Genomic DNA, 24,936 nt, shown 5'->3' with positions numbered 1-24,936 from the left:
GGTTGGTGCAGACTCGATGGGCTAAATGGCCTCCTTCTGCACTGTAGGATTCTATGTTACAGTGAAACTCAGTCAGCCCTCTCATAAGCATGCAAGAAGACTCACAGCACAATCATGCAGGCAAAGTGTGTGTGTGTGTGTGTGTGTGTGTGAGTGGAGGGGTGGGGGGGTTGTTGGCTGAGGGGGCAGTTCTTCTCATTGCCCTGGCCAATATTCATCAGTCACCCAATATTGCCAAAACAGATTATCTGCCTACGATCCAACTGATGTGGGAGTGTGCCGTGGGTGGATTGGCTGCAAAATCCCCTGCATTTCTCAAGTAATTACTGTTCAAAAGCACTCCATTGGACTTTGGGACGTCCTGAGATGTTTCTTAAAGTTTATTTATTAGTGACACCAGTAGGCTTACGTTAATGAAGTTACTGTGAAAAATCTCCTAGTTGCCACCTTCCGGCACCTATTCGGGTACACGGAGGGAGAATTTAGCATGGCTAATGATCATGACAGGTGCTATATAAATTGCAAATTATTTCTTTGGGTTGCCTGTCTTGTTGGTTCATAACGTTTCCAGTGCCAATTTAAATTCCCATGACATGGGCTTGAATAATAATCATTCAGTGACTTGGCTTTTGAGAAAAATATTGAACTTTAGATGGCAGCTACATATTGATGAAACCAAAAGAGGTAGTGAGGGTGATCGGGCTATTTATTGCATTTTTAATGTGTCAATTACTAATCAGGATGAGAAAAAAATAACAAAATAGTGGGAAAAATTGTGACTAAAAAATTAAGGAATGGGTAAAGGGGAAAGGAAAAGATAGCAAAGGGGGGAATTGGAAGAAATAAGAAGGGAACTGGTTTCGTAGGATGGAGCATCAGCAAAAGATGACCAGAGCAATTGGGAGAATGTGAACGGATGCAGGAACACAAAGAATACAAATGTTACATTGTCCCTGACCGGGCTTTAGGGTCTGGCTATGAGGCTTTTTACCATGTCCTGAATTCTAGTGGATTTCTCCTCAGCCACAAGTGGAGCTGTTCGCTTTAATTTCGAGGATCAAAAAAGGTGGCTTCTGCTGTGAAGCGTTTCCGGAGCAACTCTCGCCAGTTTTGCTGCACCCACCCCGGATTGTCAGATTGACACTCACTGCTAAACAGGGGAGGAGAAGGAGGAAGGAAGGAGGAGGATGAGGGGGGAAAGGATTTAACGCACACACAAAAAAGAAACAGTTTCCAAGGTGGAGTGGTGACATGCCTTCGCACCGGTTCGACTTTTATACCCGCGGAAGCGCCGGAGGACAAATAAATCATCGCAAGTCCAGCTGCTAGTGCAGTCGGGGCGGTGGCGATCTTGTGGCTGGACTGGCAGAGGAGGTTTGCTGCTTTCTTCACCGTTTGGAGGAGGTGTAGAAATATTCCAGCTTCCCCCACCTTCCCTACTCCTGCCAGGGGCAGATGGCGTCTGGTTTGTGAGCTCTCCCCCTCCCCACACATTTCATCTCTCGGGGGTTTTTTTTGATTCAATGATCGTTCCTGGCAGAGGTTTGGAAGGGGACACGTGTACACAGCAGCAGCAACAGCAGCAGTAGCTTGGGGTCCGGAGGCGGAGGTAAGTGACCCATTGTGTGTGTGGGGGGTGAAATTGATCAACTCTCTGTCTGAAATCCCCTCGCCATCAAAAATCCCACCCACTGACACCCGCCCCGTCACCTCTCAGCCTCTGAATCAATGTTTTATTTCCTTCTTTCTACTCGACTTTGACTTAAAAAATAGTAGAGAGAAAACCCTTCTTCATTTACTCCTTGTGGTCACTCCTTCCAACGCCGGCATCTCCACATCACTCTTTCCATCCAGCGAGACATTCTCCCCTCTCGTTGTGCTGTTAAAGTTTAGTTTGCTTATTTTAAACTCTGCATCGGAATGTGGTTCGATTGTCAACGAGAAAGAAACCGGGGCTAACATCTCTTTTGCTGTGAGTTTTATTTCTCGATTCCTCTATAAAACAGAAAGCCACTGATATCTCTCCAGCCCACCCCCAGCATCTATTTGGTTAATAAAATCCGTTCACAAAGGTGAGGGAGGTAGACATTGAATCACAAGGAAGGTTTTCCTATCCGCCTCAAAAGGTTACAACGTCAAACTTTCAGAAATCTTCCTTTGTTTGTTTTTAGTTCACGGTTGTGATGAGGATATTTTGCAACATTGTAACACAGCCACTTGGATACAGCCCCAATTGTTACAGCCCAGTTGTGATACCGGCTTGCAATGGTTATTAGTGTCGCTAACAAAAGCGTGAACACTGGACCATAGATGCCCACGCATGCTGCGGCCGGCAGGTCGGTGTAATGACCCGGTCTGATCGACTGTATTTGGCGGTGCACGTTTGTATCCAAAGCTCTGGCACTCCCCAAGTCTGGCATCTCCATATCATGACTCCCCAAGTCTCCCAACGCAACGGGCCAGTACACACAGCGAGAAAGATAGTCGCATCCCACTTCACTGATTCCATACTTGGACATGATTCACAATTTCACAAGTGCAGCAAAAGAAGCGGGGGGGGGGGGGGAGGATGGCAATGATCGTGTAAACAATTCTAGATAGCCACTTCTCCTAAGGTTCGTCATCCTGTGAGGGGCAGGCAATATTTCTGCCTCGCTTTTGAAGCTTGCTGCTTGCGAAGCAACTCACATTTGCTCAGTCCGTGGAACCATTGGTAGGTTTTCAGCCGGGGGTTCCTGCAATGTTCTATTCATCTTTTTTTAAAAAAAATGCGTTTGTCGTCTTATTTTTGTGCTGTCTGTGACAAACATCCTTTCAAGTCATGTCACTTCTTTCTTTGGGGTAGCTATGACTGTTATTGGGAAAAACAAGAAGCTCACATCTTTATTGCTTGACACGTTTTGTGTGTACGTTCCTGGGTAAACTGAGCGTACACGGTATTTTTAACCGAGTATTTATACTCAGTAATAGAAAACCTTCCATTTAAATCGTGCTTTATATGATCACTGGACATCTAAACATGTTTCCCAGCCGATACATTACTTTTGAAGTGTTGTCCCTGTTGTAATTCCAAAAATGCAATGTGGTCATGACCAGATAGTCTGTTTTTGTGGTGTAGATAATAGGGGGAGGGGATAACTGTTCTCCAGGACACCAGGGATAAGCTCTTAAAAATGATGCCATGGGACCCTTTAGCATTCACCTGAGCAGGCAGATGGGACCTTGAAACCCATCTGGAAGAATTGGTTCCCTTGCCTTTGGACTACTTTGCTAGATGTTGGATTAAGGAGATTACAGGGTGGCAGAGTGGTTAGCACTGCTGTCTCACAGCGCCAGAGAACCTGGCTGGGTTCACTGTCTGTGTGGAGTTTGCTCATTCTCCCATGTCTGCTTGGGTTTTCTCTGGGTGCTCCAGTTTCCTCCCACAGTCCAAGGATGTGCAGCTTAGGTGGATTGGCCATGCTAAATTCTCCCTCAGTGTACCCGAGCAGGTGTCAGAGTGTGGCGACTAGGGGATTTTCACAGTACCTTCATTGCAGTGTTAATGCAACTAATAAAAAAAAGCGGGATAAATGCCTGGGATTGCAGGGATAGGATGGGGGATGAGCCTGGATAGGATGTTCTGTCAGAAAGTATCAGTATAGGTTCAATGGACTGAATGGCCTCATTCTGCGGTGTAGGAATTATGAGAATGGTGAAGCAACATTGAAGTATTTGTTATACTGTGGCATCAGTTACATTAACAATCAGTGCTTCATGCTCACTGTGGAGCATTGAGTTTGAAAATTGCATGTTGCAGCTTTATAGAACTGTAGTTAGGGGCGGTTTAGAACTGAGTTGAGGAGGAACTTCTTCACTCAAAGGGTGGTGAATCTCTGGAATTCTCTGCCCGTTGAAGTGGTGGAGGCTGCCTCGCTAAATATATTTAAGACACGGGTTGATAGGTTTTTGATAGGCAAGGGGATTAAGGGTTATGGGGGGAGGGCGGGAATGTGGAACTGAGCCACGACAGATCAGCCATGATCTTATTGAATGGCGGGGCAGGCTCGAGGGGCTGGGTGGCCTGCTCCTGCTCCTATTTCTTATTTCTTATGTTCTTAGACTGCACTTGGAACATGGTCTTCAATTCTGTTCGCCACACTACTTGTAGAGGCTTTGGAGAGGGTATAGTAAAGATTTACCAGGATGTTGCCTGATATGGAGGGCATTATCTATGAGGAGAGGTTGGAGAAAGTTAGTTTGTTCTCACTGGAATGACGGATGTTGAGGGATGACCTGATAGAAGTCTACAAGATTATGAGAGGCATGGACAGAGTGGATAGTCAGAAGCTTTTTCCCCAGATGGAAGAATCAATTACTAGGGGGCATAGGTTTAAGTGCGAGGGGCAAGGTTTAAAGAATGTGTATGAGGCAAGTTTTTTTACACAGAGGGTGGTGGGTTCCTGAAGCTCGCTGCTGGGGGAGGTAGTGGGAGCAGATATGATAGTGAGTTTTAAAGGGCGTCCAGACAAATACATGAATAGGATGGGAATAGAGGGATATGAGCCTGGGAAGGGTAAGGGGTTTTAGTTCAGTGAAGCAGCTTGGAGGGCTGACGGGTCTGTTCCTGCGCTGTAATTTCCTTTTGTCCTTTGATTCACATATGCAGCTTTGGGCACCTTTTCAAGAACCACTAGAGTCAAAAGTTGCAATTTAGCAACAAAAAATCCCACACCATTTTTCTTTTATTTCACCAATTTCAGAATGAAGTATTATAAGTTGCACTGAAATTTCATTTTGAAAATCTTGTTTGAAGAATTAGAGATGTTATTTCCACTGGGGAAGTTAATAGTTGAAGTGTCATTTCAAAAGAGGAACCAATATTACCAGAAACTTTATAATGTACATTTATAGCTGCTTGGAATACACTGGTCAAACAGTGTTTGATTCCCCTGCCCCCTCCATCATAACTCATTTTAGAATGACTGTCACTAAATTCTCATTTGGAACAGGTTCTGAGTAACTTGACTAGACATACAACTGGGTGTGAATTGCATTAATACGTGGCACTTATTTATCATATCACGTAGGACAGTCTGCCTCACTACAACTTTCACACCTCATTGCAGCTACAGCACACGGTGGCACAATGGTTAACATTGTTGCCTTACAACGCTGAGGACCTGGATTTGATTCCCGGCTTGGGTCACTGTCTGTGTGAGTTTGCACGCTCTCCCTGTGCCTGTGTGGGTTTCCTCCAGGTGCTCTGGTTTCCTCCCACAGTCTGAAAGAGGTGCCGGTTAGGTGCATTGGCCATGCTAAATTCTCCCTCAATGTACTCAAACAAGCACTAGAGTGTGGCGAGCAGGGGATTTTCACAGTAACTTCATTGCAGTATTAATGTAAGCCTACCTGTGACTTATAAATATACTTTACTTAATTGTGTCTTAAACATTAATAGAAAAGCAAGTGACATGTCTAATGGTGTAAGCAACATTGAGTGTCAATAGTATGAAGCGTTAATTGCGAATATTCAGCATGGATGTTCCTTTAGACAGTGATAAACTGGAAATAGTGTGTGTGGTTCTGATCAACACTGTGCGAAATATATTTAATCCCTGGCGGAATAATGAATGAAGCAAAGACAGAAACTGCTGGAGAAACTCAGCAGGTCTGACAGCATCTGTGGAGAGAGAATAGAGCCAATGTTTCCAGATTTAATCTTGGCTGCATTCTCTCTCCACAGATGCTATCAGACCTGCTGAGTTTCTCCAACATTTTTTGTTTTCGTTTCAGATTTCAGCATTCTCAGTAATTTGCTGTTATATTTGAATAATGAATTTTTCTGCTGGCATGGCCCACTTGGGCTCAGTCTTGGTGCTGTAGGTGCTACTTGATATTCAAACTAAAGGATTCATATTGGTAAACAAGAGAATTATCTGATATGGCCTTTTGTTGAAAATATAAAATGTACACATTGTTGATTTTGAAGTGGTTATCTTGTATTCCTTCCCACCTACAAGTATTTGTAGTAGGACATTGTGTTAGGTTTTGTTCCCCCTTTGATGGGAAAGCTGTGTTTTTGTTGATAAGTCCAATGTTATCTGGTGAAATGTAAATATCTTTTTAAAAGTGTTGAGGTGAGACCTCTGTTTCAAAGTAATGAGATTCCTAAATTCCGTTCTCTTAATTCCACCAATATCTGATCCTTGGTTCATCCAACTGTACATCCAAGGGCAGCACAGTGCCAGGGGTCTGGGTTCAATTCTGGCCTCAGTTCACTGTCTGTGTGGAATTTGCACATTCTTCCCATGTCTGTGTGGGGTTCCTCTGAGTGGCTCTGACGAAGGATCATCTAGGCTTTCAACGTTAGCTCTATTCTCTCCCCACAGATGCTGTCAGACCTGCTGAGACATTCCAGCACTTTTTGTCTTTGTTTCAGATTCCAACATCCACAGTATTTTGCTTTTAACCCAGGAAACAATGTATGACTTTGATTTGATTTATTATTGTCACGTGTATGGTATACAGTGAAAAGTATTGTTCTTGCACACAATAGACACAAAGCATACCATTCACAGATAAGGGAAGGAGAGAGTGCAGAATGTCATGTTACAGTCATAGTTAGGGTGTAGAGAAAGATCAACTTAGTGTGGGGTAGGTTCATTGAAAAGTCTGATGGCAGCAGGGAAGAAGCTACTCTTGAGTTGGTTGGTACATGTCCACAGATTTTGTATCCTCTTTCCCAACGGGGGAAGATGGAAGAGAGAATATCCGGGGTGTATGGAGTCCTTAATTATGCTGGCTGTTTTTCCGAGGCAGTGGGAAATGTTGACAGTGTCAACGGTGGGAGGCTGATTTGAGTGATGGACTGGGCTTCGTTCATGACCCTTTGAAGTTCCTTACAGTCTTGGATAGAGCAGGAGCCATACCAAGCTGTGATATAGCCAGAGAGAATGCTTTCTATGGAGCATCTGTAAACGTTGGTGAGAGTCATGGCCGACATTCCAAATTTCCTTAGCCTTCTCAGAAAGTAGAGGCGTTGGTGGGCTTTCTTAACTATAGTTTTGGTATGGGAGGATCAGTACAAGTTGTTGGTGATCTGGGCACCTAAAAACTTGAAGCTCTCGACCCTTTCTACTTCGTCCCCATTGATGTAGACAGGAGCATGTTCTTCTTTACGTTTCTTGAAGTCGATGACAATCTCCTTTGTTTTGTTGATATTGAGGGAAGGATTATTGTCATTGCATCAGTCCACCAGATTCTCTACCTCATTCCTGTACTCTGTCTCGTCATTGTTTGAGATTGGACCCACTACGGTGGTGTCATCAGCAAACTTGAAAATCACGTTAGAGGAGAATTTGGCCGCACAGTCATAGGTGTATAAGGAGTATAGTAAGGGGCTGAGAACACAGTCTTGTGGGGCCCCGGTGCTGAGGATGATCATGGAGGAGGTATTGTTGCCTGTCCTTACTGATTGCGGTCTGTGGATTAGGACGTTCAGGATCCAGTCACAGAGGGAGGAGCCAAGGCCCAGGCCACGGAGTTTGGAGATCGATTTTGTAGGAATAATGGTGTTGAAGGCTGAGCGGTGGTTGATAAATAGGAGCCTGACATAGGTGTCTTTGTTATCAAGTGTTTCAGGATCGAATGCAGGGCCAGGGAGATGGTGTCTGCTGTGGACCTGGATGTGGTGAGCAATATAATGATGTGGGGAGGAGGGGTGGAATTGAAGAAGTGATTCATCCCTGATCATATTTATATGTCTTTGACATTTGTCAGTAAGGATTTAAGAATTTCAGTGAGCATTTCAGAGCAGAACCTGTTGATTGCTGAATGGTAGCACACAGCCATTTCGTTGTATAACAAATGTTATATGTTGTTTGCCCACATTCCAACACATTTCTGGACAACAAAATCTCTAAATAATATTTCACTGAATAATTCTAGTCCAAGCACTGACACAAAACATGTTCTCTGAAGATTTCCTTTGCCACTCCTTTTTGTATTGCAATTCACGTCCATTGAAGCCAGTCTTCCAAGTAAGAAGTCAGGTATTCCAGGTCTGTAGTTGTTTTCCTTACTGCTGCACTCTACCTGATCTATAGACCTTTTAAACTTGACTAGTTGCTGTGTGTTGCTGTGCACGTGATAATTTAATAACATTACTGCGCTGTGCACAAATTTGTATCCTAGAGCCATAGTTGCATAACCTGGAATTACTAATTCCCTTATGTTTATGTAGTGCAACTTAGTTGGTATGCGTTCTGTCATTCCTGTTTTGAATAAATCTTGTGATTCTGCATAGCAATTGACAGCCTTGGATGCAGGTCTGAAATTGCTGAGACTTGCATTGCAACATCAGGCTCCGAGCAAGTAGCTTCAATGCCATGTTTACTGACACAACAGTAAGTAATAGGATGCGAAGTACATCGGGATCTCCTAAGGATATGACAAAGCACAATAATAGCACGACTCCAGTTGCTTTTTCATTTTTCTTTCCCACGTCAGTTGCAGTGTGCATTCAGAACTTTAAATGGCAATGAGAATTGTGGAGCCCTGAAACACAAATTTCTGCCAGGCTGCGTAATCATCCACAGAGGGGAGGGGAAGAGACTTAACCTGTGGTGTGTTTGTGAGTCTTTTAATTGTACAGCAGCATTAATGACAACCTAGACTAGCTTATCTCCTGGAAACACAACTGCAGTGGCGGGGAGGAGGGGAGCTTGCAAATGGGGTGGAGAGAAGAACTGATTCTCTGTCTGTAGCGTAACATTTACCCGACATTTTGAGCAAAAGATCACAAAATAAGGACAGGAAAATAAATTAAAATGAGAGGAGAGACATAATGTGTGTCCGACTGAAGGACTTGTATGCTGAACTGGCAGCACAATGACTAGGTTCAATCAATAATTTCCACCGTCTAGGCTAAAAGTCTGATGAGTGCAAGCTTTGGATTGCATTTGACATTCTTCCCCAGTTAAATGGGTTTCTTGTTTTCTATTTTCCCTTGTGAACAAAAAAAGAGAGGCATTTGCAGCTAATGTCCAGACAGTGAAATAACAAAGAATGCAGTCGACAACCATATATTTTGTACTGAGGCAGTGAGACAGCTTTTCAAAATGAAATAACAAGATATTTGTGTCATACATCTTTTATCATCTGATGGCATCATCCAACAGTAACTCTGGCTGCCATTTCCACACACGGAACCTCACCTTTTTTGGTTAACCATTCAGACTTTGTCTGTTATTCATTTCAACTTTAGAGGGAGACTGCACTTTGGTATTTAAAAAAAATATATTATCTGTCAAGCTGTGTAATATCCTTTTGTAAAAGAACTTTCTGTTTAGTTTTGAATGTTCAAGAGGTGACCAAGTAGATTGAGTCAAATTTGTTTGACCACTGAATAGCAGTTAAAATCTCGATATTTAATACTATTAAATTCTTACCAATTACTTCATTGCAAAAAGTTTAGGAAAAGGTTTAAAGCTATATGTAAAGCAGTTTTAAAAAAACTACTTAGTGATGTAGGTGAGAGATGGGACTGTGGGATGATCCAATTTGATCACCTTCAGTGATATCCAACTTTTTTGAGTGAGTGAGATGCCCTGGAGAGTTGGTGCAGACTCAATGGGCCGAGTGGCTCCTTCTGCATTGTGGGGATTCTATGATGTACTCCGCCTGCATTCATCTTTAACTGTCAGTTTTCAAACAATTTTTGGATTCACTCCACATGTCTTTAAGAATGGCTGAATACATTGGATACTGCAAAGGCTGTAGGCCCTACCTAATACAATCCTGGCTATGGTATTGAAGACTTGTGCTCCCAAATTCACCTTGCCAAGGTATTCCAGCTACACCACAGGCAACAGCCTGACAATGTGGAAAATTACACAAATATGTCCAGTCCACAAAATAGAAGGATAAATCCCATCGACCAATTATCACCTCATCAGTTTCCTCAATCATCAGCAAAGCGATGGAAGTTGTCATTGACAGTGCTATCAAGTGCCACTTACTCAGCAACAATCTACTTACCAGAGTTCAGCTTGGATCCTGCAAGAGCCACTCAGCTACTGACTTCATACAGCCTTGGTCCAAACATGGACAAGAAAACAGAATTGCAAAGGTGTGACAAAAACAAATTCTTCATTGGTTGGAGTCATCCCTAGCACAAGGGAAGTTGGTTATTGTTGTTGGAAGACCAGGAAATTCCTGCAGGATAGTGTCCTAGGCCCAACTATCTTCAAGCTGCTTCATCAGTCGCCCTATCTTATAATAAGGCCAGAAATGGGGATCTTTGGTGATGATTCCATTGTATTCCAAATACCTGCAACTCCTCTGCCAATGAAGATCTTTGATGTGGAGATGCCGGCGTTTAGACTGGGGTAAACACAGTAAGAAGTCTGACAACACCAGGTTTGAGTCCGACCGATTTATTTGATAGTAAACTCGCAAGCTTTCGGGTTTACTATCAAATAAATCGGCTGGACTCGAACCTGGTGTTGTCAGACTTCTTACAACGAAGCTCTTTGCCAGGATTCCTTCAGCAACACCACCCAAACCTGTGACTTCTACTTGCTAGAAGGACAAGGGCCAGGGCTGCACTGGAACTCTACACACAAACTCCCCTCCAAGTCACATACCATCCTGACGTGGGATTATGCCACTGCTTCTTCACTAATCTAGGTCAAAATCCTGGTTACCCTCCTTCCTAACAGCATCGGAGGTGCACTTACAGGACTACAGCAGTTCAAGAAACCAACTCACTTACCACCTTCTTGAGGGTAATTAGTGTGAGGTAGCAAATGCTGGCCTTGCCAGCAATGCCCACATTCCATAAATAAAACATTAAGATGCTGATTTTTCTAATTGGTGTTTTGATCAACTTATTGTTACAAATGATCCTTGGACAATATATTGGACTATCAACATTTTATTTTTCTGAACAAATTGCCATGGACAGAATGAGAACACTTGAAATTAATAAACAGAATTCAACTATAGTATATGCAATTTTCTTTTGGAGTAGGGCTGGGATGAGGAGGAATTTCTTCATCTTGAGGGGTCTCTGCCCCAGAAGGCTGTGCAAGCTGAGTTGTTGGATATGTTCAAGGCTGAGTTTGATAGATTCCTAATGTTTAAAAACATCCAGGGAAAATGGGGATAGTGTGGGGAAATGGTGTTGAAATTGGAGATCAGCCATGATCTCACTGAGTGGCAGACCACTCTCAAAGAGCTGAATGGCGTACTGTTATTTCTGATTACTGGTATAACTTGCTTTTGTTTGCTATGTTTGAATGGTGATTTCTAGGTTATCATGTTTTAACTAGTACTTATGAATTATTGAAAATAGACAATGTAAATTAAGCATCAAAGATCCTTCTCTTATTGTTTCATAGAATCCTTTCAGTGCAGTGCCATTCAGCCCATCTGCATCAACAACAATCCCACCCAGGCCCTGTCCTCATAACCCCACATATTTATTCCAGTAATCCCTCTAACCTATGCATCCCAGGTCACCAAGGGGCAATTTAGCATGGCCAATCAATCTAACCGGCACACCTTTGGACTGTGAGAGGAAACCCACGCAGACATGTTGAGAATGTGCAAACTCAACACATAGTGACTTAAGCCAGGAATCAAACCCAAGTCCCTGGGGCTGTGAGGCAGCAGTGCTAACCATTGTGCCACGTTGCTTTCCTTTTGAGGCTGATGTGCTCTGAATGTCCAAATGAAATGTTACACAGTGGAAAGCATTTGGATTGAAAGTCTGGAGCTGTTCTTGTATTAGTCTCGGGAGAAGACTTGAATACAACATTTAGTTGCTTTCAAAATAACATCCAAGCATTCATTTGGCATCTTTAAATTTGGAAAAAAATGACAAAACCCCTGTGGCATAATCAACAAGTGGGCAATTTGGGATGTCTTGAACGCCTTAAAGACAATTTTTGTATCATCACTATTTTAATTTAGGAAAGGAGACGGTTATTTTCAGGGAGGTCATGAAGAGGTTTTGCTCCCATGTTCTTTGTGCAACATGATGGGGCAGCAGGCTGACACAGTGGTTAGCATTGCTGCCTCTCAGTACCAGGGACCCAGGTTTAGTTCCAGATTTGGGTCTTAGTCTGTGCGTTGTCTGCACGTTCTCCCGTCTTGACGTGGGTTTCCTCTGGATGCTCTGGTTTCGTTCCACAGTCCCTAAGATGTGGGGTTAGGTGCATTTGGCCATGCTAAATTCTCCCTCTTTACACTAACAGGCGCCGCAGTATGGCGACTGAGGTAACTTCATTTTAGTGTAAGCCTATTTGTGACACTAATAAATAAACTTTAAACAATGCAGACCTGACATCTTTTACATTTTCCTGACAGAGCAGTAGGGGACATGGTTTAACTTCTTGACTGAAAAATGACTGCCTCCAACAACAGCTAGACATCAACGTAAACATAACATTTTAGTCTAGTCTAGATATATAGAAATCCTGAGTGAAGCTGAATCACAATCTAAAAGTTACAATTTCTCAATATTCATTCTCAATGCATTCATTCTTGATTCAGTTTACAGTTCTAGCAAATAGAGTCTAGTTAAGTTCCACGTGAGCTTTCGTTCTGGGCTGCAGGAAAAATATGCTGTAAAATACTAGTGATCAACAGATCCCAATATTTGATCTGAGCATCTCTTCTCCTTGTGGTGCCAGCTTGGGTTATGTGCTCTGAATTCACGATATGCCCCAAATATCCTGCATTGTTGGAATTTTGGCTGATGGTTTTGTAACATTTTATATATTGGCTTTTAAATTAATTTATGGGATGTGGGTGTCACTGGCTAGGCGAACATTTATTGCCTATTCCTGGTTGCCCTCAAAGATGGTGGTGAACTGAATTCTTGAACCACTGCAGTCCCTGAGGTGTATGGACACCCACTGTGCTGTTAGAAAGAGAGTCCCAGGATATTGACCCAGTGACCGCAAAGGAACAAGCATCTATCTTCAAGTCAGGATAGTGGATGACTTGGAGAGGAACTTCCAGATGGTGATGTTCCGAAATATCTGCCGCTGTTTTCCTTCCAGTTGGAAGTGGTCGTGGGTTCAGAAGGTACTGCCTTAGAAACCTTGGTGAGGCCCTGCAGTGCATCTTGTAGATGGTGCACACTGCTGCCACTGTTCGTCAGTGGAGGAGGGAGTGAATGTTTGTGGAAGGGTTACTAATCAAGTGGGGCTGTGTTGTCCTGGATGGTTTTGAACTTCCTAAGTCATGTTAGAGCTGCACTCATCCAGGCAAATGGAGAGTATTCCATCACACTCCTGACTTGTGCCTTGTGGATGGTGGACAGACTTTGGGAAGTCAGGAGGTCAGTTACTCATCACACGATTCCTAGCCTCTTGTATGTATGTATTTATTTATTTATCATATCATTTATATGGCTAGTCTGGTTCAGTTATGGTCTCCCCCCTCTCCTCCTCCTCCTCCTCCAGGACATTGTAGAGATGTAACTTCTCTTTTGACTGCCCCAGTAGTTTGTGCTGTGGTCATAATTCCAGAGACCAGAATGGGAAGGGAAGAAAAGTCCCCATTTTAAAACAGATTGTTATCCTACTATGAATACAATGGGGCTACTGGAGCTCGGCATTTCTTAAATGATCTGAAGCAGAAGTGATTTGCTGGTGGAAGTGCTGTAACCTCAGATTCTTTGAACTTCTGCCAGGGAGTTGAGAGTCTATGATAATTATTGGAAGTACTTTAGGAGAGAAAATCTGCTGGGCTACACACACCATACTGAGATGAGATCTAGTTAATGCTGCGCTGAATTCTATTGTTGGAATAGAAAATCAGTTAAAAAAATTTAAGCCTTATCCTCATTGTTTTTGCATTGTAATCTCTCCTCTTTTACCCCAGTTGATAAGTGATGGAAGAATGTAAAACCACCAACTTTTACTGGTCACCTTTTGAGATTTTTAAAGAAACTTTTTTTTCCCATTGTCTAAAGATCAAGAGGCAAGTTGTTTCTGTAGATGAGACAGCGCAGCACTGAGCCGTCATAGGCTACAGATTGTAGAATAAATGTTCAGGTGGGATCTGTTTCTGTTCATTGTAGTATTTTATTTCATGTTCCTGTGGCTCAGAAAGAAATGTTATGTGGAATGTAGCCAGACGCTTATTGCTGGAATCTTAAATTGAATGTCTAACCCCTTTGTCAAGAAATGGTGATATTTTAAATTGGGGTTCTGTTTCTGTCAAGATTTCTATATAACTGGAGCAAATGTTTAGATTGATTTTACTTCAGACTTGCTGTTGTTATCAATTCTACTCCAGCTTTCTGTAACTTTTATCACTTTCAGCTTGATTGCAAAGTGTTCTATATTTTGATGTACATTCAACGGATCCTGTCTACTGCGTTCCCCATTGTCGCTTTTTAATATACTGGATCTTTATGAACAGAGGAAAAAAAGTTGCAAAAAATGTTTGACGCTTTTAAAAGAGATTTCTACAATGTCAATTTTTTTAATGTTATTTTACCAAAATGTTGCAATTGGAACAGATGAATTACTGCTTCAATCAGCTTGGCTGTTTTTTAATTTCCATTGACCAGAACAAATCCCTTTTCATTGTATTTTAATTTAGTTTCTATCATATTAAATATTAAAAGTCAAAACTGGGTGAAATTAGTTCATTTGAAATATTGCAGATACCCCATGTTTCGGTGAACCATGACAGGTTTCCAATTAATTTATTTCAGAAGGAATGAATCGGGCTTGCAATAATTTATTGGCTTTTTTTGGATCTGGACGATATAGATTTTAATAACAAAGACTCTGCAGGGTGGGATTTTATGGCCTCGCTTGTCTGGAAACCGGAAAATCCTGCCCGAGGTCAACGGACCTCCCCATGCTCTGCCCCTTGCCCGCATCGATTCCCGTGGTGGCTGGGGCGACCAAATTCCAGCTGATAGCATCTTAACCCTCCGGATAAACGTTGCATATTAGTAAATGAGGTAGAGTTTCTGCTTTGGGTCCATTCGGAAGGATGGTGAAAATTACACCCAAGATTATGTTGATTTTTTTTTAGAAGTTTTTTTCCCTCCACTTAGGTTTTTCTTGAATGTATTTGCCTGGTGTGGCACAGTGGCCCAGTGGTTAACACTGCTGCCTAACAGTGCCTAGGGACCGGGTTCAATTCCCGGCTTCAGCTCGTTGTCTGTGTGGAGTTTGCACATTCTTCCCATGTCTGCATGGGTTTCCTCCCACACTTAAGTTGTGTGGGTTAGGTGGATTGACCATGCTGAATTGCTCCTTAGTGTCAGGGGGAATAGCTAGGGTAAATGCATGGGGATAGGGCCTGGATGGGATTGTGGTTGGTGCAGACTCCATGGGCTGAATGGCCTCCTTCTGTACTTTAGGATTCTATGATATCACTAAACACAAATTCTGTCATGAGCCATTACAATTGGGCATTGTTGTAAATTTTTTCAAAGATCTCAATTTTGAAATATATTCCTTTGTGTTTAAGAGTGATAACTAGTTTGATTAATACAACTAAAGATGATGGACTTTTTTCCCTCCCACCCCCTGCAATGATTTATGAGGAAAGGTTGGAGAGCTGAGATTTGTATCCACTGGAGGTTAGAAGAGTAACAGGCGACGCGATCGAAAATTTTTAAGATTCTGAGGGGTATTGACAGGCTGGATGAGGAGCTGGTGTTTCCTTTGTTAGTTTAGAATGAGTGGTCACTTTTTAAAAATAAGGGTTTGCTCATTTAAGGCAGATGAGGAGAGCTAGATTGATTCCTGATTAACAAGGAGATGAAAGGTTATCAAAGATGGGCAGAGATGAGGGGTTGATCAGATCGACCATGGATTGTATTGAATGGTGAAGCAGGCATGAGGGACCGAATGGCCTAACCTTGCTCCTCTGATCGTCCAAGGGCCTGAACATTTCCCTTATTGATCACTCCTGCTCTAGGCATTTACAGAATATTTTGGGATTCTATGCAATGCAGTACACAAGCCCCCGCCTCCTTCAAGCTGCCTTGTTCATTACTCCACACAAAAAAGGACGAACATGGGTGGCACAATGGTTAGCACAGCTGCCTCACAGCACCAGGGACCCGGGTTCAATTCTGGCTCTGGGTCATTGTCTGTGTGGAGTTTGTACATTCTCCCTGTGTCTGTGTGGGTTTCCTCTGGGTGCTCCGGTTTCCTCCCACAGTCTAAAGATGTGCAGGTTAGGTTGATTAGCCGTGCTAAATTACCTCTTATGTCAGAGGATTAGCAGGGTAAATGGATGGGCTTATGAGAATAGGGCCTGGATGGGTTTGTGGTCGGTGCAGGCTCAATGGGCCAAATAGTATCCCCCTGCACAGTAGAGATTCTATGATTTTAAAAATGGAAAAGCTCCAGGGAACACGAAGACAACAAGCCACAATATAAGGGCAAGGCGTCACAAGGGGCAACAAGGTTTGGATGTGAGCTGAATGATAAGTGGCAGCAGAGCAAGTAGAAAAGGGGACATGTCCTCTCTCTGTCTGACCCCAAGAACCTGCTCCTAATTTGTACGTTCATAACAGAAATCCTGTTATCTATGGTGTCAATATGTTTGCCACCTGATTTTAAATGTTTGAAAATAGTTTTAAAAGAATATACAGAAGTATTTCCTAGTTATATTTGGATTTAAGTAGTCAGTTTCTTGAATTAAACAAGGTAGTTATATTCAAAAGCTTTTTAAATGTTTCTATGTATATGCTTGCGCTCAGAAGAATCAGCTTAAAGAACCTCTCTGAAGGGCTCCAACTGGTCGAAACTCCCAGTGTCAATTAATATATATTAAAGGGTGTGGCATGTTTTGTGGGCCTGGAAAATATGTCAGAATTGTCAGCATTTGTCATCGTCACATGCTCTAGTTGTTCGATAAATACAAAATTGGGGAAACAAAATAAGTGACTTTGATTTGTTTTATTCATTAGTGTCACAAGTTGGCTTACATTAACATGGCAATGAAATTACCATGAAAATCCTCTCGTCACCACACTCTGGCACCTGTTCAGGTACACTGAGGGAGAATTTATCAGGGCCAATGCACCTAGCCAGCATGTCTTTCAGACAATGGGAGTAAACTGGAGCACCCGGAGGAAACCCACACAGGAGGAGAATGTGCAGACTCCATACAATGACCCAAGCTGGGAATCGAACCCAGGTCCCTGGTGCTGTGAGGCAGTCGTGTTAATCACTGTGCCATAGGGCTGCCCCTTTGCACCCAATATTGACAGCAAGAACTCTCAGTTCAGGCTAATGCTGCCCAGACAAAGTTAAACAAAATATCTTCTCTACTCAATGGCCAAACAAGGCGCCTTTATCCTTGCTTCAGATTTTCTACCTCCCCCCACATACCAGTGTAAGATTTCTGCTTTCAGCACCAGCTGTACTTGGAGACTCTATCAGAATTATGAAGGGTTTGTTCTGTGTGACCACACCCTTGAGAAACTGGAACAAGACTGATAAAAGCTTGTTTCACATGATGCTGTGTGAATGAGATAGATGGTGCAACATTATTTTGACAGGAACTCTTCCACAGTTTCGGTATGTATATTCCAACAGTAATTGAATTAGTGATTGCAAATGAAGCCACTTCAGTATCCTGCTGAGCATTGTGCCAAATTATCAGTGTAGACGTGAAGTCTGTGCAAGGCACAGGCTTCCTTTTTAATTGTGCCTCATTTGAAGTGATTATTAAATGTTGCATGCTGATTTAAGAAGAATAGTGAGAGTATTTGGCACAGACTTGTGCTTAATCGCTACTGTTCATACTTTGTGGATATGGGCATCGCTGGCAAGAACCAGCAATTATCGCCAGTCTTTAACTGCCCTTTGGAAGATGGCATTGAGGAGTCCTCTTTAACCATTGATGCGCGTGTGTGTGTGTGTGTGTGTGTGTGTGTGTGTGTGTGTGTGTGTGTGTGTGTGTGTGTGTGTGTGTGTGTGAAACACTAGTGTTGCTGTTTCGAAAGGACTTCTAGGTTCATGACCCAGTGACGATAAAAGGTGGAATTTTAGGCTTTTCCAAGAGGGAGGCGCAGAGAGGGGCATGTAAATGGGGGTTGTGGGGAGGGGTGGAATGGTGCTGGTTGGTGGCCCTGTCATTCTCCCACCTCTGCCCCAATTAAGTAAGGGGTGGGAAGGTTCGAGGAGGGAATTCCTGCCCCACCACCATTTGAGGCCCTTGGTGAACATTAATTGCTGACATCAGGGACTCAATCCATCATTAGTGCTTAACCAGTGGTGAGTGGGGGAACCTCCATGATAGGAGTCTGAAAAGTGCGGGCTCTGAGGGAGGGGGCCGTAGTGCCTGGTTCAAAGGCACTTAGCTTTGGGAACAAGGTGCTCTGTTGTGAGCACCGCCCCCCCCCCCCCCCCCCCCCGAGCCTTACTGATACCCACCTTCTCTCCCTCTCCTGTGGCCTGGCTCCCCCACTGATCCTTGTTTTCTGGGTGTGTGTATTACTGACAGCAGCCACCGCTTACACTGCCTGCCTGTGAATTGGCCCTGAGATCTCTGAGGTCATAATGCCGCCCCTGGGCGAGGCCCCATTTATATGTCTGGCTGATGCTTATTAATAACAGTAAGAAGTCTCAAGAGACTTCTTACTGTGTTTACCCGAGTCCAACACTGGCATCTCCACATCATGGCGCTTAATATGACAGGCCTTTCTTAAAGGAGCAATGCAGGGTACTTGATGGCTCTGTAGTGGGACAGTGAAAACCCTGTCCCCTACGTTAAATATCACCCGTAGTTTCAAGTCAAGGGGAACTTGAACTTGATGGTGTGCATTGGGAGACTCCCCCTCCCTTCTGCCATGAACACTGGGAACCCCCCCACATTGGCAACATGTTTCCCCCCACCCTCTCCATTACATGAGATGCGGCTTTGGGCTACTGGGGCCCTGTCAGTGGGTTCCCCTTTGTGATCTGTCATGCTGCTCCTTCGTGGCCTGTGATATGCCCCCCCCCCCCACCGCCCCCCAGTTTGTGCTCCAACCTTTCAGGACCCTCCTGCATAGTAACCCCCCTTCCCCATCATGGCTCCACCCCCTCACACTCAGACTGCACCTACTTGGTATGCTCTGGCACACTGGCAGTCTAATGCCAGCATCTTCACATCATACTGGCAGTGCCCCACTGGCAGTCAGAAGGGCACTGCCAGGGTGCCAGATGTGCAATGCTCAGCCATGTTCCCGACCACCTGGGACTTCAGGTGCCCCCCCCTCCGCCCAGGCATGGCCATCATACCTGGTTTCTGCTAGTGGGGACCAGTAGTGATTCTCACCGGATTTGCCGGTCCGAAGATTGGAAAGCCCTGGGAGCAATCCAGTTTGCACCATTGGAAAGGGATTGGGATGATTGCAAACTATTTGGCGGCGGGCACAAAACCAATTTTTAGGCTCACATGCTATTTTTTGGGATTGATGAGATTTGGAAAATCGCCCCTATACTAATTTTAAAGCGATTATTGAAGAAGATACAAAGATGTGCCAATGCAAATGATACAAAATTCCGGGTGGAGAATGAGAACCAAGTGCTGTTTCCCATTCTAGGGTTTGTTTTGATATTCTTGAGTATGATTTCAAGCACGGTATTAAATGAAAGTCAATCTTCTGAAACTCTTGGGGAATTCCAATTTTTATTTATGCTACATTTTATATGAAGAACTCAAAAGAGGAAATGGGCAAGTTGGAGCGATCAGAGAGACTATTTATACAAATGTTTTAAGTTGCTCACCTTCTCCACTTTGCTTCTTGTGGCAACACGGTGGCACAGTGGTTAGCACTGCTGTTTCACTGCGCCAGGGGCCCAGGTTCAGTTCCCAGCTTAGGTCACTGCCTGTGACTGCACGTTCTCCGCGTGCCTGCGTGAGTTTCCTCCGGGTGCCCCACTTTCCTCCCACAGTCCGAAAGACGTGCTGGTTAAAGTTTATTTATTAGTCACAGGTAGGCTTACATTAACACTGCAAATTCTCCCTCAGTGCACCCAAAACAGAAGTGGCAACTAGGGGATTTTCACAGTGGCTTCATTGCAGTGTTAATGTAAGCCTACTGGTGACACTAATAAATAAACTACGAAGCCTTGTGTGTTGTATGGAGCTGTATACAGCAAAAATACTTGTAATTCTTTTGGGTAAAGTGATGTACAGTAAATTGTCCCTTTCAGCAAAAACATGCAGCATCAACGCCCAAAAGAAATTGGCATCAACTTACCGCTGTGTTTTTGTTTGTTCTGCTTATTTCACAGGATGTATGCACTGCTGGCAAGGCCAGCAGTTATTGTTTATTCTTAGTCACCTTCAAGAAGGTGGTGGTATGCGGTCTTCTCTTAATACTGCAGTCTGTGTTGTGTGAGAACCCCCACAGTCCTCTGCCTTTCTAAAGTTATTACCTGATAACCAGCTGCTACAGGGCACACAGAAGTAATATGATCCCTCTTTCTGTTTCCTGCCTCTTGCTCCCTCCGCCCCTCTCCCACAATTAATTGATTCCAAAACCGTTGGGAGTCCTGCAGTATTTTCGGGTTGACAATTGTTTGTTGCTTTAGATCGCTGTGCTGCATTAACCATACCCGGTGGAAGTAAATTCCAGTCATTTGATTCTAAACCCGAACCTTCTGACAGCAAGCACAAGCTGCATGGCTTCTTACCGTTTTGTTTTGGAGCCGATGCATTGTTTGTGTTTGGCAGCACTGTGGAATTTGTGCCATAATTCAAAAAGGGCAGACTCCCAAGCACTGGCAGTTGAGACATTGAGCTGCATTTTAAACTGGTGCTTGTTTAAGTCGGAGCTCGCCTGCCAGCCCTTGCGTTTATGCTGTCAAATCTATCTCTCTTATATCAGCAGCTGACTCACGCACCCACAGATAACTGAGTCCATAGATCTTGCCCCTGCGTAAGTGAGCCAGATTTAGCAAGTTAAATAAGAGTTTGCGCGTGGATGCTAATCGTTTGGAATCTGAGCTAACTAAGTGCCAGTATAAAGGTGGCTTTTCAAGTGTTCAGGTCTGTCTGTCCATCCAAGAAAGAGTCATAGACATACAATTTTACATCACAGGAATAGACCCTTCGGCCCATCGTGTCTGCACTGCCCATCAACCATCTATCTATTCTAATCCCATTTTCCAGCTCTTGGTCTGCAGCCTTGGAGATATGGCACATGCCTGTCATGTATCAGAAATGGTGTATTTGGAAATGTCACACTTTGTCACAAAGGCAAAGTATCTGTTACACTTTCACCTGCTTGGCTCAAATGTCGAGTCCAGGGTTTTAAAATAGGTTTGAAATGAAAGAAACTAGTTATTTCATTTAATTGCTTTTGGCTTTCATAAACCACAAGGGGATTTTTTTTTTGTTATTCATTCATGGGGCATGGGCGTCGCTGGCTGGCCAGCATTTATTGCCCATCGTTTGAGAAGGTGGTAGTGAGCTGCCGTTTTAAGTAATTGATACAACTGAGAGGCTTACTTGGCCATTTCAGTTAAAAGTCAACCACGTTGCTGAGGTTCTGGAGTCACATGTAAGCTATACTAGGTAACGATGGTAGATTTAGAATCATAGAATCCCTCCAGTCAGAAGGAGGCCATTTGGCCCATCGAGTCTGCACTGACCACAATTCCAACCAGGCCCTATTCACGTAACCCCACATATTTACCCTGACACTAGGGTCAATTTAGCTTGGCCATTCAACCTAACCCACACATTCTTGGACTGTGGGAGGAAATCAGAGCACCTGGAGGAAACCCATGCAGACATGGGGAGAACATGCAAACTCTACACAGTGACCCAAGGCCGGAATTGAACCTGGGTCCCTGGTGCTGTGAGGCAGCAGTGCTAACTACTGTGCTGCCACCCTTACCTTCCCTAAAGGGCATTAGAGAATCAGATGAGTTTTGTTGACAATCGACAGTAAAATTATAGAATCCTTCTGGTGCAGAAAGAGGCCTTTCAGCCCATCAAATCTGCACTGACCCTTCACTCGAGCATCTTACCCAGCCCCTATCCCCATAACCCCACATATTTACCCACTAATTCCCCTAACCTACACATCTTGGGACACTAAGGGAGAATTTAGCTTGTCTAATCAACCTAACCTGCGCAACTTTGGATTGTGGGAGGAAACCAGAGCACCCAGAGGAAACCCATGCAGACACAGGGAGAATGTGCAAACTCCACACAGAACTCACCCAAAGCTGGAATTGAACTTGGGTCACTGGTGCTGTGAGGCAGCAGTATTAACCACAAAGAAAGAAAAGAGGCAGGGATTTACCTAACTGCTAATCTTTCTGCAGAAACTTTCTTCAGCAACAGCACCTAACCTCTGGATGACTGTAGAATCTGTTGATTTAAATCAATTCCTTAGAGAGATTAATGCACCAGTGGCTATAATGGGTCAGGCCATATTGAGCACAGCTCCATTGAAAAGCTATACATCGGCCTGTGTTCTATTGCTATGGTCTACTTTTGAACTGTGCCATTGTAAATCAATCAGTTTAAAATCATGGACTCCCTCCAGTGCAAACGGAGGCCATTCAGCCTATCGAGTCTGCACCGACCCTCCGACAGAGCATCTTACTCAGGACCATACCATTTTACCCCCGTAACCCTGGTCATTTACCCCGCTAATTCCCTTAACCTGTACATCTTTGGACAATCCACCTAACCTACATGTCTTTGGGCAGTGGGAAGAAACTGGAGCATCCGGAGGAAGCCCACACAGGCACTGGATGAACATACAAACTCCACATGGACAGTCACCCAAGATTGGAACAGAACTTGGATCCCTGGTGCTGTGAGGCAGCAGTGCTAACCACTGTGCCACTCTTAATAATACATCTGCATCATCATTATGAGCATTTGTGATGTCCTATATGATTTTTGTCTATTGTAATCCCTATTACAGATATTCAGATAATAGGCCCATAACTTACAGTTCTGTAGAAGAGCCATATCTGACTTGAAACATTAACTCTGTTTCTCTTTCTGTACAGAAAAGCTGTATTTTTCCACCACTTTCTGATTTTATTTCTGTTTTGCAGCATCTGCAGTATTTTGCTTTTATTTAACTACAATTTACATGTTCATGAAGTTTGCATTCATTCACGTTGTGAAGTCATCCACTTTGTTAGGAAAAACAGAAAGGCAGCATGTTTCTGAGCGACTGGGAAGTGTTGAGGTCCAAGGGGACCTGAATGTCCACAAGTTACTGAAAACCAGCATAGGTGCAACTAACATTTAGAAATGGTATGTTGGTCTTTATTGGAGAAGTAATTGAGTGCATAAGTAAAGATGTCACCTTGTTATGAGTGAATCTGGTGTATTGTGTCCTGTTTTGTTCTGAGGACGGATGTATTTGCCGTAGAGGGAACGTAATGGAGGTTTGCCAGCCTAATTCCTGGGGTGTCGGGATTGTTGTACAATGAGAGATTGAAGAAACTGGGGCTGTACTCTCCTTGTATCGAAGAATGAGAGCTGAGTTAATTGAAACTAAATCCTTACAGTGTGGATAGGGTAGACGTAGTCTGGAACCGGATGACACGGCATCCAAATATGGGGTACAGCATTTAAGGTTGAGACAAGGAGGAACTTCTTCTCCCCAGAGGGTAGTGAATCTTTGGAATTCTCTAACCTGGACAGCTATGGAGGTTCAATCATTCAAACAGAAATCAGTTAGCTTTCTGGATACTTATGACATGAAGGAATATGGGCATTGTGGGAAAAATGGCACAAAGGTAGATGATTAGCCATGATTAAAGTAAATAGAAGTGCAGGCTCAATGGGCTGAATGGCGTATTCCTCCTATTTCCAATATTCCTCGGCATAACTCTGTTTGAATATCAGGCACAACTTTCCTCTAGGTCTTGGCTAAAATTGCAAACTAACCAGAGTCTCACATAGAGTCATAGAATCCCTACAATACAGAAAGTGGCCATTCAGCCCATCAAGCCTGCTCCAATTCTTTGAGCATTTACCTGGCTAGTCTCCTTAACCTAGGCATTTTGGGAAACTAAGGGACAACTTAGCATTTCCAATCCACTTAACCTGCACATCTTCGGACTGTGGGAGGAAACCGGAGCACCTTGAGGAAACCCACGCAGACATAGGGAGAATGTGTAAACTCCATGCAGACAGTCACCCAAGGTTGGAATTGATCCCCGGCCTCTAGCTTTGCGTCACTGGGACCTGTCTAAATTTGCATACGTTTGCGTTCCAAAAATAATTCACTGACTAAAGCACTTTGAGACGTTTCCGTAATAAAACTTCAAATAAATTTAAATTGGTGAATCCATGGTGTATATTGTACTAACAAAATTGAGTGATGGTACTTTATTGAAATGACTTAAAATTGCCGGTCGAACTTTTATTATCTACCTTCCTTATAAAAGGCATCATTTGATCCCTTATAACCTGTATGGCTACAGAAACTATTGGTCTGTTTTAGTATTTCAGATTCTAAACACAGTAATTATAGTAAGTCATTGACCTGAAGCAGTAACTCTGGCTGGGGTTTCTGGTTTCACTGAGACAGGTCCCCTCCTCCCTCATGGTGGGATCCCCCTCGTGGCGCGTGCAGTGAGCCATTCAACTGTATGTTGATCTGGATTCGAGTGGAAGTTCCTGCCGGCGATAGGGGCCGGAATACTCCGCAGTCTGTTTCTGCCTCCGCTGATGGGTTTTCTAGTTTTCTTTATAAGCAAATTTCAGAATTTCTTCAGCGCCATGGGTTCACAATATGAATGCTAAAGTTAAATTTGCTCATCTTAGCACTGCTTCTTAGATCTGGGTGTCACAGATATTTGCGTTTTCATGGCATCATACAATCCAAAAAGAGGCCATTCAGTCCATCAAGTCTGCACCGATCACAATCCCACCCAGGCCCTATTCCCGTAACCCCACATATTTACCCTGCTAATCCCTCTGACA

General features: G+C 43.6%; 1 protein-coding gene across 2 annotated transcripts in view; it reads left to right on the top strand.

Annotated features, from left to right (window-relative positions):
• Positions 1 to 1,114: 1,114 nt before the first annotated feature.
• Positions 1,115 to 24,936, top strand: part of LOC145353860 (proto-oncogene tyrosine-protein kinase Src-like) — a 186,635-nt gene continuing 162,813 nt past the window's right edge. The window contains exon 1 of one of the 2 annotated variants that reach the window (XM_080204761.1): positions 1,115 to 1,609. The gene's annotated coding sequence lies outside the window, so the exon portion shown is untranslated. The remainder of the gene's footprint in view (positions 1,610 to 24,936) is intronic. The other variant, XM_080204760.1, reaches the window with a different exon arrangement.

The sequence above is a fragment of the Carcharhinus amblyrhynchos genome, chromosome 16 (genome assembly GCF_965287045.1).
Source record: "Carcharhinus amblyrhynchos chromosome 16, sCarAmb.v2.hapA, whole genome shotgun sequence".
NCBI lineage: Eukaryota > Metazoa > Chordata > Chondrichthyes > Carcharhiniformes > Carcharhinidae > Carcharhinus > Carcharhinus amblyrhynchos.
Note: the sequence above shows the minus strand (reverse complement) of the source record. Positions and strands in the feature narration are given on the sequence as shown.